The sequence below is a fragment of the Vombatus ursinus genome, unplaced genomic scaffold, assembly GCF_900497805.2.
Source record: "Vombatus ursinus unplaced genomic scaffold, bare-nosed wombat genome assembly UNPS02014785.1, whole genome shotgun sequence".
NCBI lineage: Eukaryota > Metazoa > Chordata > Mammalia > Diprotodontia > Vombatidae > Vombatus > Vombatus ursinus.
In genome coordinates, this window is record NW_020954563.1 from 5,840,666 (window position 1) to 5,856,822 (window position 16,157).

Here is a 16,157-nt window from a genome sequence, read left to right on the forward strand (position 1 = left end):
CAGTCTTACCTTAGAGTTCAGCACTTCTTAAACTGTGGGTCACGACCAGGTCGTGCTGAAGGGATAGGATTGGAAAAGAAGCTCTGCCTTAAACTACACTATCTCACATAACTAAACAACACAAGAAATACCATTTTCTGCTATCAGCTCCTACGCGTGTGGAGTTAATACATATCTTACATTCCTTTAACGTACTCTTCGAGAATGATCACAGTACCTAAAGAGTTAGCCAAACCATTCTGATAAGAAAAAAAATATAAAAAACACAAGCTCCTCTATAGCTTTTTCTAATTTCTTAAAAGTGGCTATCAATTAAAAAGATATGTGACAAAGTGACTATCAATTTTGGAAGTGCTATGGAAAAATTTTGTTAAGTATAGATTCAACCTAAATTCATCACTATTCTTGACTTTCTTCACATTCTTAAAGATCCTTAACAAGTTAATCTGCAGAATCTTCAGGATTTGGGTGTTAAATAAAACTACACAACAACCATTCTCTCAATAATTCTTTCTATGATGATATTTTGACAACAAGAAGTTTTAGAGCAAAGGGAAACTGATAATTCTGACTCACAGTTTGGAGAGGTTAAACAATAAACTGCAGGACACTGGTGGTAGCATAGGATGTTCCCATTTCAGAAGATATCTAGTCAGTTAGTCTGTATTAAGTACTTATTATATGCCAGGCACTACGCTAAATGCTGGAGACACAAAGAAAAGTAAAAGATAGTCCTTACTTTCAAGGAGCTCACAGTGTAACAGAGGAGACAACCTATAAACAACAACATATAAACAACATTTAAAGACAGGATAAACTGAAGAAAATCAACATGAGGAAAACATTAGCATTAAGAGAGATTGGTACGGGCTTCTTGTAGGAATCAGCTTTTAGGTGGGACTTGAAGGAAGCCAGGGAAATCAAGAGGCAGAGATGAGAAGGGAGAGTGTTCTACGAATGGAGAAGAGCCAGTGGAAATGCCCGGAGCTGTAAGATAGAGCATCTCGTGCAAAGAAACAGCAAGGTGGCCTGTTATTACTGGAATGCAGAATACATGGAAGGGGGTAAGGTGTAAGACTGGAAAACGAGGAAGGGCCAGGATGTAAAGGGCTTTGAATGCCAAAGATAAGATGTTGCATCTGACCCTGGAGGTAGTAAGGGGCCATTTAAATTTATTAAAGGGAGCGGGGAGGTGACATGGTCAAATCTGTGCCTTAGGAAAATTAACTTAACAGCTGAGAAGAGGATGAAATCTAGTGGAGAGAGACTTACAGAAAGGAGAACAATCAGCATACTACTGTGATAGTCCAGGGGGGCGGTGAAGAAAGCCTGTACCAGTACGGCAGCACCATCAGGGGAGAGAAGGGAGAGTATCAGAGAGATGTTATTATGGAGGTAAAATCGACAGGGCTTGGTGAGTGATTAGATGCAAGGCGTTGAGGAACAGAGACAGAATTGTTAAGGATAACACCCAGGCTTACAGCCTGGGTGACTACGAGCATGACAGGACCCTCAACAGTAACAGGGAAGTTTGGAAGAGGCGAGATTTGGGACATGTTGAGTTTAAGACGCCCACAGGACATGCAGTTAGAGATGTCTAATAGGAAACTGGAGATGTGAGATTGGAAGTCAGGAGAAAGGTTAGGGCTAAATAAGTAAATGTGAGAATCATCTGCATAGAGATGGTAACTGAATCCATGACAGCTGATGAGATCACAAAGTATGTAGTACAGAGGGAGAAGAGAAGATGGCCCAGAGCAGAGTCCTAGGGAAGATACACCAGTACTGAAGTCCCTGTTAGTGGACGTGACCTAGCCAAAAAAGCCTGCAAAGGAGCCTCAGAAGGAATAGTCAGAAAGGTAGGACAAGAACCAGGAGAAAACTGTCCCAAAAAACCTAGAGAGAAGAGTGTATAAAGGAAAAAAGGGTAATTGACAGTGTAAAAGGCTACAGAGCTGTCAAGAAAGAAAAAGATTGAGAAAAGGCCATTAAATTTGACAATTAAAAGATCACAGGTAACTCTGGAGCGATTAATTTTGGTTGAATGATAAGGCTGAAAGTCATACTATAGAGCAGGGGTAGAGAACCTGTGGCTTCGAAGCCACATGTGGCCCTCACTGAAATTAAATCTGTGAAGTTTGGTTTTAGTCAAAGGGCTGCACTTGAGGACCTAGAAGGCCACATGTGGCCTCGAGGCCATAGGTTCCTACCCCTGCTATAGAGGGTTACGATGAGATTAAAAGAGAAGAAAATGGAGGCATTGATTACAGACAGCCCTGTCAAGGAGTTTTAGCCAGAAGGGAAAGGTAGAACAACTATAGGGAGAGATGGATCAAGAGTTTCATGAGGATGGAAGAAATATGACATATTTGTAGTCAGGAGGGAAGCAGTCAGTAGTCAAGGAAGGACCGAAGGTGAGAGAAAGGAGATGATAGAGGGAGCAATATGCTAGAGAAGATGGGATGGGATGGGATGGCATCACTTGTGCATGGAGAGGGGTTTGCCTTGGCAAGGAGAAGGCACCTATTCATGTGGATGAAGTTAGAGATAGTGATAGATTGCTTAGACAATCACTAATGTCCAGAAAAAAAAAGGAACAGAAAACCAAGACCTTCCATTAATAATCTCTCATTAAGCAACTGACAACTTAGATAAATAGTGACTCTTGAGAATGTTGAACAGATTCCATATTTCCAAAAGATAGCTTTCCTCAAAAATAATGACAAATCCAACATTAACGTACTTCCTTTGGTCCTGAGAAAATGAAAGAATCTCATTAAATCAGAAATGAAGCCTGCAGCATACTGGGCAACTGAAATCTCTACATTCCTAAAAAGTGTATGTACGTTAAGAGAAAAAAGGTGTTGAAGCTGTCAAATCACTGGCTAAATTGCTATGATAGAGTTAATCTGAGTCAGGGTTCAGTCTAGGGTCAAGAACAGCAAGCCAAATCATCAAGTATTAAATCAGGAATCAGGAGTCAGGGTCATATTACCAGGCAGGATATAGAATCAGAGATGAGGAACTGAAGGGAAGCAAACACAACCAACAGAAAACAAGGTCAAGAATGCTAGGTGTCACAACTGGGCTATGTGCACATGCTGCAGTGATGTGAAGGGGGCATAGGGAGACCCACAGCATTTGGGATCAAAAATGTAGTAGGACAGGGCCAGAGAGGAAGATCTATGGCAGGTTAAGTATGCCAGACAGCCTTAATTTCAGTGATATACTTTGCGGTATCTGTTCCTCTACTATAATGGATAGCACAGAGCCTGGAATCAGGAAGATAGGAATTCAAATTCTTTCCATGCCGTGCTGAATGGCTATGGACAAAGTTGCTAACCTTTCTGAACTTCAGCTTCTTCTGTAAAATGAAGATGACATTAACACCTAGAAGACAGATGAGGTCACTCTGAAGTTTAAATAAAATTTCATATATGTGTGTGTGTAAGAAATACTTTCTTAAAAGGCTATTATCAGCTATTATTATTATCATTAAATTTTTAAATTAAAAAAATCATTAAATTTTCAACCAAAATTACTCGCTCCAGATAATATTTTCTGCTGTCCTGTTTCTCCACTGGATCTTAGGAGCAGGCTTTTGAAGACACTAGGAAAAAATATCAGGAATCACAACTATGGAACATCTTTCTAATACATTAAGATTATAGATAAACTAATATTAGCTTCAGGTAGTCATCACTAAACTCTTAAAATGGGTCATATTTTTAGGTCAGATAAGGTGTGTCTTCATGAACAAGGTAGTGAAGTCATTTTCAAAGATGGTTTTCAGGCCCATGAATGAATGAAAAAGCATTCTATTTTGTACTTACCATGTGCCAAGTACTGTGCTGTGCGTTAGGAATACAGACAGAAGGGTTCAGCCTCAGGGCAGATGAATAGGATGGGTAGTACTTAGGAAACAGAGGTAAGGCAGATGGTCAGGCTCGGTGGTCCTTAAGGTGGAGAGCCAGGTCAAATACTAAGGTCTAAGGGGACCAGAAGGTATAGTTGCAGGGCAGATGCTAAGACCTAATTGTCCTCCCTCTTACTAGAATTTACAGTTCGTCACTCCATGCTCATTTAAAACAGTTATGGGTGACCATGTCTGCCTGAAAGGGAGATAAGAGGGAAGAGGTAGAAAAGAGACTGGAGGGGCCTGGCCCACAACGTTTGGAAAGGGGGAATGAGTCCAAGTGTCAGAATGGAGCAGGTAGTCAGGTCAGAGTACAGCTGGTAGGAAAGAACAGGAAAGGGTCATTAGCAGGAAGATTGGTGGTATGGGATACCCACAAAACTTGCTTCTGTCAGGCCCTCTAGTATGAACATTAACAAATCAGCATTGTGTCCCATATATTTCAGGGGTTAAATTTCATGGTACTAGGTTCAAATTTGTTCAACCCAAATGGTTTAATTGTTTTTATACTGTCAGAAATGATAGGTTCATCAATTTTAAGGTCAGGTCTCAGAACATATCAATACATACAACGTGTAAGTACAGGAAGATCTACGTTTACTGTAGTTAGAAAAGAGGTCTTGTTTCTTAGCATCACATGCACAAAGTTTATCTAGGAAGCCCTTTGCATCCAGGGTCTTTATCTTGCAAGAATCTTATACTACCTCCACTGATTTCTGCTAACAGGACCAACAGTGAGTTAACACTTACCTATGGCAGCCCTGCACCTATGTTTTGTGCCTTCTGCTGACTTCTAGTCCCATGTCCAAATGCTTCCCTAGGTATTGTGCTTATTTTACAATGGCTAAATCAGTTATCACTGGATTAAGAACTTTTAAAGTGCTGAAAAAGACCTAAGAGATCAACTAGACCTCATTTTACAGATGAATAAAATGGCTAGAGGTTTATGTGTCTTGTTCAAGGTCACGCCAGTAATAAGTGGCACAACCATGATTCAAACCCAGGTTCAATGACTCCAATTCTGATGTCCTTTCTACTACATAGTTCTAATCTTAGGCCTTCACCTAAAAGTCAGAAGAGACCTCTGAGAGGTCATCAAATCCAACCTCATTTTGCAGTTGAGGGAACTGAGACCTAAAGGAGTTAAGTGACTTGTTCAAGGTGACCATATGTGACAGAAGCTAATCAGATAAATAAATTCCTGATGTAAACACTTTCCCAAATACCTTAATGTCTTAATCTAATCAAAATGTTGGAAATTTCAAGTTCAAAACAAGCCAAAGACGGAGACAATCAGGAGAGTTTTGGGGGCAATAACTAAAATGGTGCGATAAAGACAAAGCAGAAAATTTCATAAAATTGAAATGTTTCTGCAAAAGCAAAATCAGTGAAGTTAAAATCAAAATGGAAACAGTTAAGTGATAAAGAAAAAAAAAATCCATGCAGCAAGTTTAGCTGAAAAAGGTCTGATATTCAAGAGAGGGAATGTGATAATCACAAAGAGCAAGCTGGCCTTAGAACCAGGTAGGCATGGGTTAAAATCCCACATTGTCTCCATACTAGCATACTCCACTTAACTTCTCAATGGTCGGGGCAGCTAGGTGGAGCAGTGTGGATAAAGCACTGGCCCTGGAGTCAGGAAGACCTGAGTTCAAATCCAGCCTCAGACACTTGACACTTACTAGCTGCATGACAATGGGCAAGTCACTTAACCCCAATTGCCTTACCAAAAAAAACCCCCAAAAACGAAAACTTCTCAATGGTCTAGGCAACTATTATAAATTGCAGACAAGGTGTTTACCTCCATTAATAGAGAATTTTCATTACCTGAAAGTTTCTTACATGAATGAAATCACAGGTCCAGTCCCTATCCCAATCTCTATCCAAAACATATGGGAACCTGATTCAAATATAGAAGAACAAAAGCAATGTTCTCCAATAGATAAAAGGTCAAAGGATATGAACAAGCAATTCTCAAAAAGAAGACATGCAAGCTACCAATAACCATATGAAAAAATGCTCCAACTCACTAAAAACAAAAATGCAAATTAAAATAATTAAGAAGTTCCACCTCACATCCATCAGATTAGCAAAGATGACAAAAAAAGGAAAATGACAATTATTGGGAGTGGGCTAAGGAACACTAGGCACACTGATACAGTGTTATTGAATGTGTGAATTATTTGCCTGACCATTCCCAAAAGGAATTTGAAACTATCCAAAAAAATCACTCAACTGTGCATACCCATTGACCCAATAACACTACCAGGCACATACCCAACAGAAATGGCAGAAAAAAGAAAAGGACCAATTTGTGCAAAAATATTTGCAGCAGCACACTTCTGATTGTCAAAAAGACCTGGAAACAATAGGGTATCCATCAATTTTGGAATGTCTGAACAATAGTAAATGAATAAGACATGACAAATGGAACTAATTCAGCATAATCTAGGAATATTTTCATGAACTAATTAATACAGAATACAGTAACAGGACAGCAGAACAATTTATACAAATGACTACAACTTTGTAAAGAAAAATAACTTTGGAAGAATTAAACTCTGATCAATGCAATGAGTAACCATGACTCCAGAAAACTAATCATGAAGCATGCAGTCTTCCTACCTCCTGACAGAGAGGTGATGGAATAAAGGATATGAACAGGCTTTCTCAAAAAGAAGATATGCAAATTATCATCAACCATAAAAAAAAATGCTCCAAATAACTAAAAAGCAAAACGCAAATTAAAACAATTCTGAAGTGCACCTGACATCCATCAGACCGGTAAAGATGACAAACTGACACATACATTTTCAGACATGGCCAATATATGACTTGTTTGCCTGACTATGCTTATTTTTTAAAAGGGAAGGTCTAGTAATGCCAAAAAGGAAAAAAAAATCATCAACCTTTTTTCAAACATAAAGAAGAAAACAGAAACAAGTTCAAAGGGAAACACAACTGAATAGGACAAGTTTAAAATTAACATGTTAAATTGCTTATAAGCTTTAAAAAACAACCTGTACATGATAGTGATTTGGGTTCATATATAAAAAAGATGAAACAGTGAGCTGGGTTTGTTTTTTGTTTTATTTTTCTGCTGCTGTTCATCAATGGAGAATAATCCTCTACTACATCTTAGAAAATAGTTCCAAAAGACTAGGGATAAGAAAACTTTAGAGCCATTATAGATCTAGAATTAGAAGGATTAACAGGGATTTCATTTTTCTTGCTTTTTCAATGCGGGAGGGGAGAGGACAAGTAGGAGGGAGAAAAAAAGTAGATCTTCATTTGCAAATAAAATTTAATCAAAAAGAACTACAAGGGACTTCAAAGACACTGAGTTCAACCTCCTGATTTGACAGATGAGGAAACTGAAGCCAAGAAAAGTTGTGACTTCATCAAAATCACATAGGTAATAAAGATCAGAAGTGAAATTTGAACCTAGGTCACATGACTAAAGAAAAAGAGACTCTTTTAAAAAAAAAACTTATAAACTATTTTTGTTTTTACATCCACTACATTTCCCAATTTTCCCTTCCCCTTCCCCAAAGGTCAGCCCTCATAACAAAAGTTTTGTTTGTTTTTTTAAAGGGGGGGGACTATATAAACATATCAATCAAATCCAACATTATATGCAGATTTGCACACCATAGTTTCTGCCCTCACCTTTCCAAAGAAGGAAAAGAAGTACTTTCTCACACATCTTCTTTGGAACCAAACTTGGTCATTATAATTTCAAAACATTTAGGTTTCTATTGCTTTTAGTTGTTCTATCCATTTACATTGTTATAGTCATTGTCTATAGTTTTCCTAATTCTGCTTACTAAACTTTGCATTAGTACATATAAATCTTTTGATGCTTCTCTATATTCATTAAATTCATGGTTTCTCAAAGCACAGTAATATTCCATTATATTCACATGTCATAAGTTATTTAGCCATTCCCCAATCAATGGGTAACTACAATGCTTCCGGTTCTTTGTCCTACAAAAAAGTATTGCTAAAAATATCTTCATGTACATGGGTCTTTGCCACCTTTCTTTTTATTCTTGACTTCCTCGGGGTACAGGACAGCAGTGGGATCTCTGCGTCGAAGTGTGAATATTTTTACTCACTAACTTAGCATGATACCAAATTGCTTTCTAGAATGGCTAGCCTGATTCACCACTCCATCAACAGTGTATTAGTGCGCCTGTCTTTCCACAGATCCTCTCACATCAACTACTTCCATGCTTTGTCATCCTTCTCAATTTGTTGATTGTAAGGTAGAAATTTCAGAATTGTTTTGATTTGCATTTCTCTTATTACCAAATGATAAGGAATAATCTTTCTCATAGTTGTTAACAGAATTTGCAACTCTGTAAAGAATTGCTTGTTCATATCCTTTGACTTATTGGCTTTTGACCTTAAAATATTTGTGTTAATTCCCTGTATGTTTTAGATATAAAACCCTAATCAGAGACAGCAAACGAAAAAATTTCTTTCCCCAATTAGCCATTTCCCCTATCATCCTACTGCATGGTTTACCCATGATTCCTCCTAAAGAAAAGTTTAGCCAGAGACTTGATCTGGCAGAAAACATAGTCAAAAGAAGTAGTAGAATAGAATGAATGAGATGTTGGATTAGATCCTATCAGTCACCTTGGGTTCTGTTTCCAGCTTTTGCTACTTGTATGACCTTATGCAAGTCACAAGCACTTTACACTTCCATTTCCTACTGTCAAATGAGGGAATTGGTGCAGTTCAGATGGTCTCTAAGGGTCCCTTCTAGTTCTAAAATTTTGAAACTGAGAGTTAGCAAAGAAGCTTTAATTTGGGAGAAACTAAAGTTCTTACACTTAACTAAAACACTACTATGCTAACATATAACATTTTTAAAATGAAAGTAGCTGCCACATCAATAACCTAATAGTAGCATATGTCAATAGGAATCTTTCTGGGGAGCATCTTCCAAAAACTGGACTAGTTAGATAAAATGTTTCAGTTTTAAAGAGGCAGGTAAAGTATAGCAGTTGTGAATATAAAGAAACAGAGACTGATTTTTTTATGTGTGGAGCTTATTTCAATACTTTACATGCCATGCTGTATGGGAAACTCCTGGAACCAATGGCAACTGTGGAGATAAGGTAACATCATAAAATTCTAATAATTTTGGAATCAAACTTCTGTAAATATGTTAAATTCTAAACTCCTAAATAAGGAATTGTGCTTTTTTATCCCATGATACCTCACAGTACCCAGTACAGTACTAATAAATGCTGTTTACTGACTCACTAACATATGAGAAACCTATCCATTTATTACGACAAATGAGACAAAATGTTAAAGTTTGAAGAATTAAAATTTGTTAAAAAGAGTCCATGAAAAAATTGGGTTTCTTGAAAAAGCAAAATTTGCCATTAAAACAGTTTTCTGGCCCAGACATGCTTTAGATGATCAAAAATCCCAGAGGCAACCTACCTCACTGATTCCCAGTTGCCAATGAAAAAAATCCAAAAACTTTACCAGAATTTTTAAGTAACACCAATGAGAAAGAATTATTAATTACAGCCAGAAACAAAAGAATAACTATTGTCATCATATAAACATGTCTACTACAGAAGACCCACCATGGTCATGGTTTAATACTTTTGAACTATGGTCTGGATAATTTTTTTTTCAAAAGCCCTGCGAAGCGTAAATCAAATTTATTGATAGATCTTTTTTCTGGAGTGAAGGAAGAAGGTAATTCTACAAGCACATCAGTAGATATGTCAGTAGTATCCTTTTTTTTTTTTTAAAGACACAGATGCACATAGAAGCATTTCCAGAAATTGTTATATAAAGTGCTAAAAATCATACCTTGAGGTTATTCACATGGCTACTCTCCAAATCCTGTCTTTTTCTTATTTCCAACTATGGAAAAAACCCTAACTTCCTGCTATGGAAAAAAAGGGGGGAGGGGCATTTTAATCTCATTTTTAACTTTTCCCCCTTTGAAGCATTCTTACAATTGTATAGGTATATGAGCGACCATAAATAAAAACAATTTCTTCTACTTCCTTCCTCTGCTTTCACTTCCTCTCAAGGAATAAATGTTGACAGAAATTCCATTAACCAGAATATCTTATTCCCTCACATACCAGTTAACTAAAGTGATCCCCAACTGTTACTATGGATTTGATTCCTTTGGATGTCTTCACTTAGTAAGTAGGATAACTGAAGAACGCCTTAATTTTAATGCAACATAGTTGGGTTTCAGATAACCAATACTATAAAAAGTGTTTCAACTAGTTTCCATCAATAAATCTGTTTTGTGAAATATAATTTGGTAAATAAAATCTCTGATCTGGGCCCAACTTATCAACTTGGAACCATCCTTAGATGAATTTCTAATAGTAATGACGATTTTCTTTGAAACTAAAGCAAACACAGTCCAGATATATTTCTTTACTGGTATGTAGTAAGTCAAATATCCTTATGCCCTGTTCCAAACCGACCAAAGCCCAGATGTGTCAATGTGTACATCATGACAAACAAGAAATTTGCTCAGAACCAATCATTTTTTTTTCAACTGGCAAGACCAACAAACAGATTTTTATAACTACTATAGGTCAAATCCCACTTCAACCCACTCCGAGAGACTACCATTATTCCTTTACTGTACTGGGATTTTGTTCTATAAAAAGTTGTCTGAACTATTCAAGTAACTGAGCCCTCATAAAAATATCTGTATAAAAATTTTCTTGGTGGGTGGGGGAAGAGAACCTCTGTGTTAAAATGGAATTTGAAGTGTATACATTTATTCTATAAAAGGAACTCATATACACATCTAGACAAACTCTCAAGAGTATCTTCATTTAGCAGAATATATTGACTGATATGCTTGTAAAATTACTTTCTACTGACATTAAAGGAATAGAAAAATTGAGATTTCCCATAGAATCATCTTAAACATTATCACAAAAAAAAAACAAAAAAAAAAAACCCAGGTATTTGATCAAGCATTATCAAAATTAATGCGGCTGTCAGTACAACATGGACAAGAGAGTTTAGTTAATTCATCTCTTAGGAGAAGAGAAAGCTGAAGAAGTTTCTGCTGCCATACACATCAGCAGTGGGGAGAAGGCAAAGATCCAGAGCCTGGGATCCCTCCAAGACTATTCTAATATTACCCCAATCCTGACTTAGCCTGTCCTAGCTCTCCTTTCAGGCTCTGTGAACAAAGATAGGAAAGAAATCCCATTATAACCAAAGGATGAATTTTAGGGGATGGCTCAGCCAAGAAGGATCCACTGGAGACTCCTGAGCCATAAGAAGCAGCAGCAGCAGCACCAGTAACAGGGACTACTGGATAGGCCTATACAAGGCTGTTAAGAAGAGACCCTAGACGCCTACCTCAAATCACTACAAAGCTTTTCTTGAAGTAAAACATAAGAATTATGAAGAAATGACTTACTACTTTAATATGGACAAAAGGTCAATACAACCACAGTAGCTGACAGAGACAGAGCACAAAACTATAACCTGGTTCTTTTATACACGAAGTCCATGGTAGTAATGAACTGCACCTTCTAAAAGTCAATACCTTTGGTCAAATAATCAACAAGCATTTATTAAATGCCTACTCTTTGACAGGCACATACACTGCAAAACCAAAGAAATAACTAGAAGTTAACAACTTGACCCTATAAAAGTAACACATGGATGTTTCCAGTGCAAGCAATGGGATATTAAGTTTTAAACTGTAGATGTATATATATGTCAGAGCATGCTGCATTATTAGAAAATTTAATACAAATTTGAGGGAGCATAGTGTAGTAGAAGTAGTTGGTTTTGCTGTCAGAAGATTTGGGTTCTCATCTTAGTTCTATTATTTATTCCCTGTGTAACTTTGGGACAGTCACTTTTATTCTCTGGACTTCAGACTCCCCAACTAGAAAACAAGGACAATGTCCTTAGATGATCTCTAAGATCTTTTCCCACTCTAAATACTGTAAGAATATGAAATTTTTTTAAAAATTGTATTATTTAACTCCTCAAAAGGCTTTTCTTAATGAAAACCTCTTTTATAAATTGAAATAATTATCCATTAACATCTCTATTTTAAAAATTTAACTTTTTATTTATTGGGTTATACCTGTATACATGCTTGCTTTAATAGATAAAAATTAACTTGAAATATTGCTTGTTGGTTTTCCTAAAATTTTCAAATATTGTCTTTAGGGTTTTCTTCGTTTTAAACAGCCATCAGATAAGAAAAAGTCCAGTAGAAGGAAATATGATTACTCCAGTCTTCCCTCTTTACTACAAAGTCCTAGTCCTTCAAAATGACTTTTTTGGCTAAGAAAAAAAGAATGGTCTTCTAACTGAACTCAAGTTCAGTTATATGTGGATGCTGTTAGAATATGATTATTTAATCCATTGTTATACATGCTATAAACATGCCTTTGATTTAGATACCAAAAAGACAGAAATCAAATCTCTTTACAGCCAAAAATCTCATAAATTTTTTTTTAAATGGCCCCTATTCACTTATTTCAAGTCACATTCAATAATTCAGTGGAACAAAAAAAAAATGTGGGCTGTATTGGAATTCAATGTACATGTCAAAACATGTTACTAAACTGAAGAGAGGAATGGAATTATAAACAGAAATTCCAAGACCTCCCAAACCAACAGGATGTATAGAAAGATCCCTTGAATTCTAAAATACTGTCAAACTTGTACAGAACTTATGTGTACCATTTCTTTCCCCAAATAGGAAATATTCTGAGCCCAATGGTACCAAGCTATTTGAGACCTACATCTACTCTTTATAATCCTCACAGTGCTCTAAGTTGCTGGCTTTAAAGCCTCCAAGTGATTTTAGAACCCTTTCTTCAGTATTATTTAACATAAATTCAAACCACCTCTGGTGTTAGCACTGAGGTAGGGATGCTTTCTTAAAACACCTAAAGATGCCTCATAAAAATCTCTGTTTATGTATCAAAGACAAGACCTATAGAACATTGTACCTTAGAAGCGTTTTGTTATTGATTGGTCATCCACAATAACATGGGAAAAATTTCAAACTGTTTGATTTCTACAAAGACACACTACTGTAGACTTTTAAAAACTATTTAAAGTCATCATCAGAAAAATAAATCAATAAGCATCAGATATATGATCACCAAAAGATCTGTAAATTCAGAAGTGTTAGATCAGGAATTCTCTCTCTTTTACTGTTTGATCTTTTAACGTCCTCCATATCTTACCTTATTATTTTCAAAAAACAGAATACCAAAGAACAAGAGTAAAGGTGATTAGATTTAAGTACCTTGCAATACCACTATTTAATAGCTTATTATGAGATAACTTCATTGTATAAGATGTGATAGCACCATATCATAACTTCTATCTCATAACATCTGTATTTGCTCTGTCCACAAGGGAGGAAAAAAACCCCAAAGTGTAGTAGGGGAAACTATCACAGTAATAATAATCATTCAATGAGTTTTATTTTTAGAAAAAATCTGGCCTTTAATACACTACTAATCAATAATGACATATTTTTTTAAATGGAGAGTTTTTGTGATCATCCTATGAGAGTTGCCCTAAAAAAGTATTCCTAAACTACTTTTCTTAAACTTATTTTGCTATTTTACATTTTATTCAGGCCTTTGATCATAAGCAAGCACCAATTCTGACACTACAACTCCAGATAAGACAAACCAAGTTATGATACTGTAGCTTAAAGATCCATGCCTAACCTCTATCATGCACAGATTTTAAATATATTGTTTGTCTCTCTCTCTCTCTCACACTCACACACACACACACACACACACACACATCTGTGGTATGGTGGGAAGAGCACTGTATTTTGGGCTCAGTTTTCTCATCTGTAAAATGAGGGAACTGGACTAGAATAACCTTTAGGCTTTTTTCTTTCTATATCCTTTGAAAACATACAACATGGCAAAAGAAGCTAGTGCCACTGAACTGCAGCATTCATTGGAAGTACAGCTGTGTCCACTAGAAGAACCTTTATAAGTACTATATGTAATATAAAAATAGCTCTCCAATTGGGGTTTGTTAGGATGGTATCCATATACAGAGAAGGAGTCTGGCATAGATATCGGTTTTTGAAGCCTAGATCTGAGTTCAAGTTCCTTCTCAGTCACATACTGGCTGTGTGATATTGGCCTGGCTGTGTCACTTAACAACTTTTTCAGAGGGTTTTTTTTTTTTATGCCACAGACCCCTTTGGCAGCCTGGTAAAGAGTACAGACCCCTTCTCAGAATAATGTTTGCTGCCTACATTCACAGTTGAAGGGAATGCTAAATATCAGTTAGAGGTTAGAAAAAAATAAAAAGGAAATTTTCTTCCTCATCCAAGTTCACCAACCCCCTGAAATCCCCAGGTTCAGACTAAAAATCATAGAAAAGATGATGACCTGCATTGGTAGAGTAAGTTCCCTCACCAAGGAATTCCCCAAAGCAAAGACATCATAGGTCCAGTGCTTATCCTATACATACATACATACACACACACAAAAAGAGAAACTGAAGTATGTTCTCAAACAATTTTCGAATTGCCCAGAAATGTGTAATTTCTTGATTTTACCTTCTCTATTCTTTTCCAGCTGATATCAATGTCCTGGAGCTCCACAAATATGCAGCAGATATTAGAGCAGCAGGGTACCCCCAAGAGGCAGGTGAGTAAGGCAACACACACAGAATCCCCAAGGAATGGAAATTCGGGATGCCAAGCTTTCACCAGGAACCTTAGCCAGACTACTAATGGTCCACAGGCCCCAACTTAGGGAACAGAGGCCTACAAACTCACAACTGAATTATACTGCCTAATTAGATACTGCACTACACAAACCTCAGTCACATTCATCATAACTGAGACTTTATGCACACACATTTAAGTGCCGACTTAACGTATTTCCAATTAGTTCAAATAAAATTGTGGCTGAAAACTCAAACTCGATGGGGAGATTTCCTCTGAACACCTTGAAAAATGCAAGAGCCTGCCAATCATTCACCGTGCATTCCCTGGGAAATTCGGAGGTGACACCTTTAGAACTTACACCCAAAGGAAGAGCCCAGAAGAGTGGATTTTTCTCATCCTTCCCCCCTCTCCCGCACCTCAAAAAGCTTGCAGCCCCATAGGACACGAAACTTGGCTCTGGGTGATCTCGGATGCTGGTTCCTAATCATTGCTCCCCATCGCAGAGAGGGACCCCAGCCAAGGCGTGAGCAAGGGTGGGTGGGGGCGGCAGCAGCTGGAGAACTTGGTCCTCCGGCTGCGGGACCGCGGAGATGACAATCCGGGGAAAGCGCTTGGGGAGCCTGAAAGCGCAGGAGGGACATCATTACCTGGGGCTCCCCCTCCTCCAGTACTGCAGGGGCATTGAGCAACTTCTCCGGGGTCCCCTGGGTGTCCCCCCCTTCCCGCCAGCCTAGGAGCCCACGCAGAAGGGAATCAGTCCCGGGGAAGGGTCTTGCCCCGCAGCGCGGCCGGGGCCCGCGCCAGCTCCCAAGGACAGCGGCGCGCACCCTCCTGACGGACTCGGCGAGGCCACTGACGGACTGACTGCCTGACGGACAGACGTGGGAGGGGGAGCGCGGCGCGGCCTGGCCCAGCCCAGTGAGGCCCAGCCGGGCTCGCCCCCCCCCCGTCTTCCCGCCCCCCCCGTCTTCCCGCCCCCCCCGCCACCTCCCCTTCCCCTCCCCCTCCCCGGTCATCCGCTCCCTCCCTCCCTCGCTCGCTCCGCGGCTGGCCCTGCTCTCAGCCCCCGTCCCCAGCCCGGCCCCCGGTGACCGCGCAGCCCCGCTCCTCCCGGCTTCATTCATATGGACAGACCGGCTGGACCCGAGGGGTGCGATCCTGGACAGGCGGGCACGGCTGGGCCGCGGAGACCGGGGCGGAAAATAAAAAGTTATGAGAAGAACTTACCTAAAATGGCTCCTGCAGCAGCCAAAATACAAACAGCTATTATTTGGTGAAGTTTAGCTCAGACACCCTGCAAGGACACCCTAACCCGGATCGGGCCCGCCTCCCCAGCCACGCCATTGGACTTTCCTGGCTCTCGATGTAAACTCATTGGTCGCGGCGGCCATCGCTCAGACGGCAGACCGTTTCAAGCTTGCTTGCAGGGGCGAGTGATGGGCTCGCTCCATTGTGCTCATATTTGCATGGATGTGATAGCAGCGCTGATTGGCCCGCGAGCGGGGCCGCACCGCCCCCCGCGCGCCTCCCCGGCGC

The 16,157-nt window shown here is 38.9% G+C and overlaps 1 protein-coding gene across 1 annotated transcript in view; it reads right to left on the reverse strand.

The window, feature by feature from the left end:
- Positions 1-15,871, reverse strand: part of CHD6 (chromodomain helicase DNA binding protein 6) — a 185,591-nt gene extending 169,720 nt beyond the window's left edge. Inside the window, exon 1 of the mRNA XM_027867341.1 lies at positions 15,849-15,871. The gene's annotated coding sequence lies outside the window, so the exon portion shown is untranslated. The remainder of the gene's footprint in view (positions 1-15,848) is intronic.
- Between the last annotated feature and the right edge of the window lie 286 nt (positions 15,872-16,157).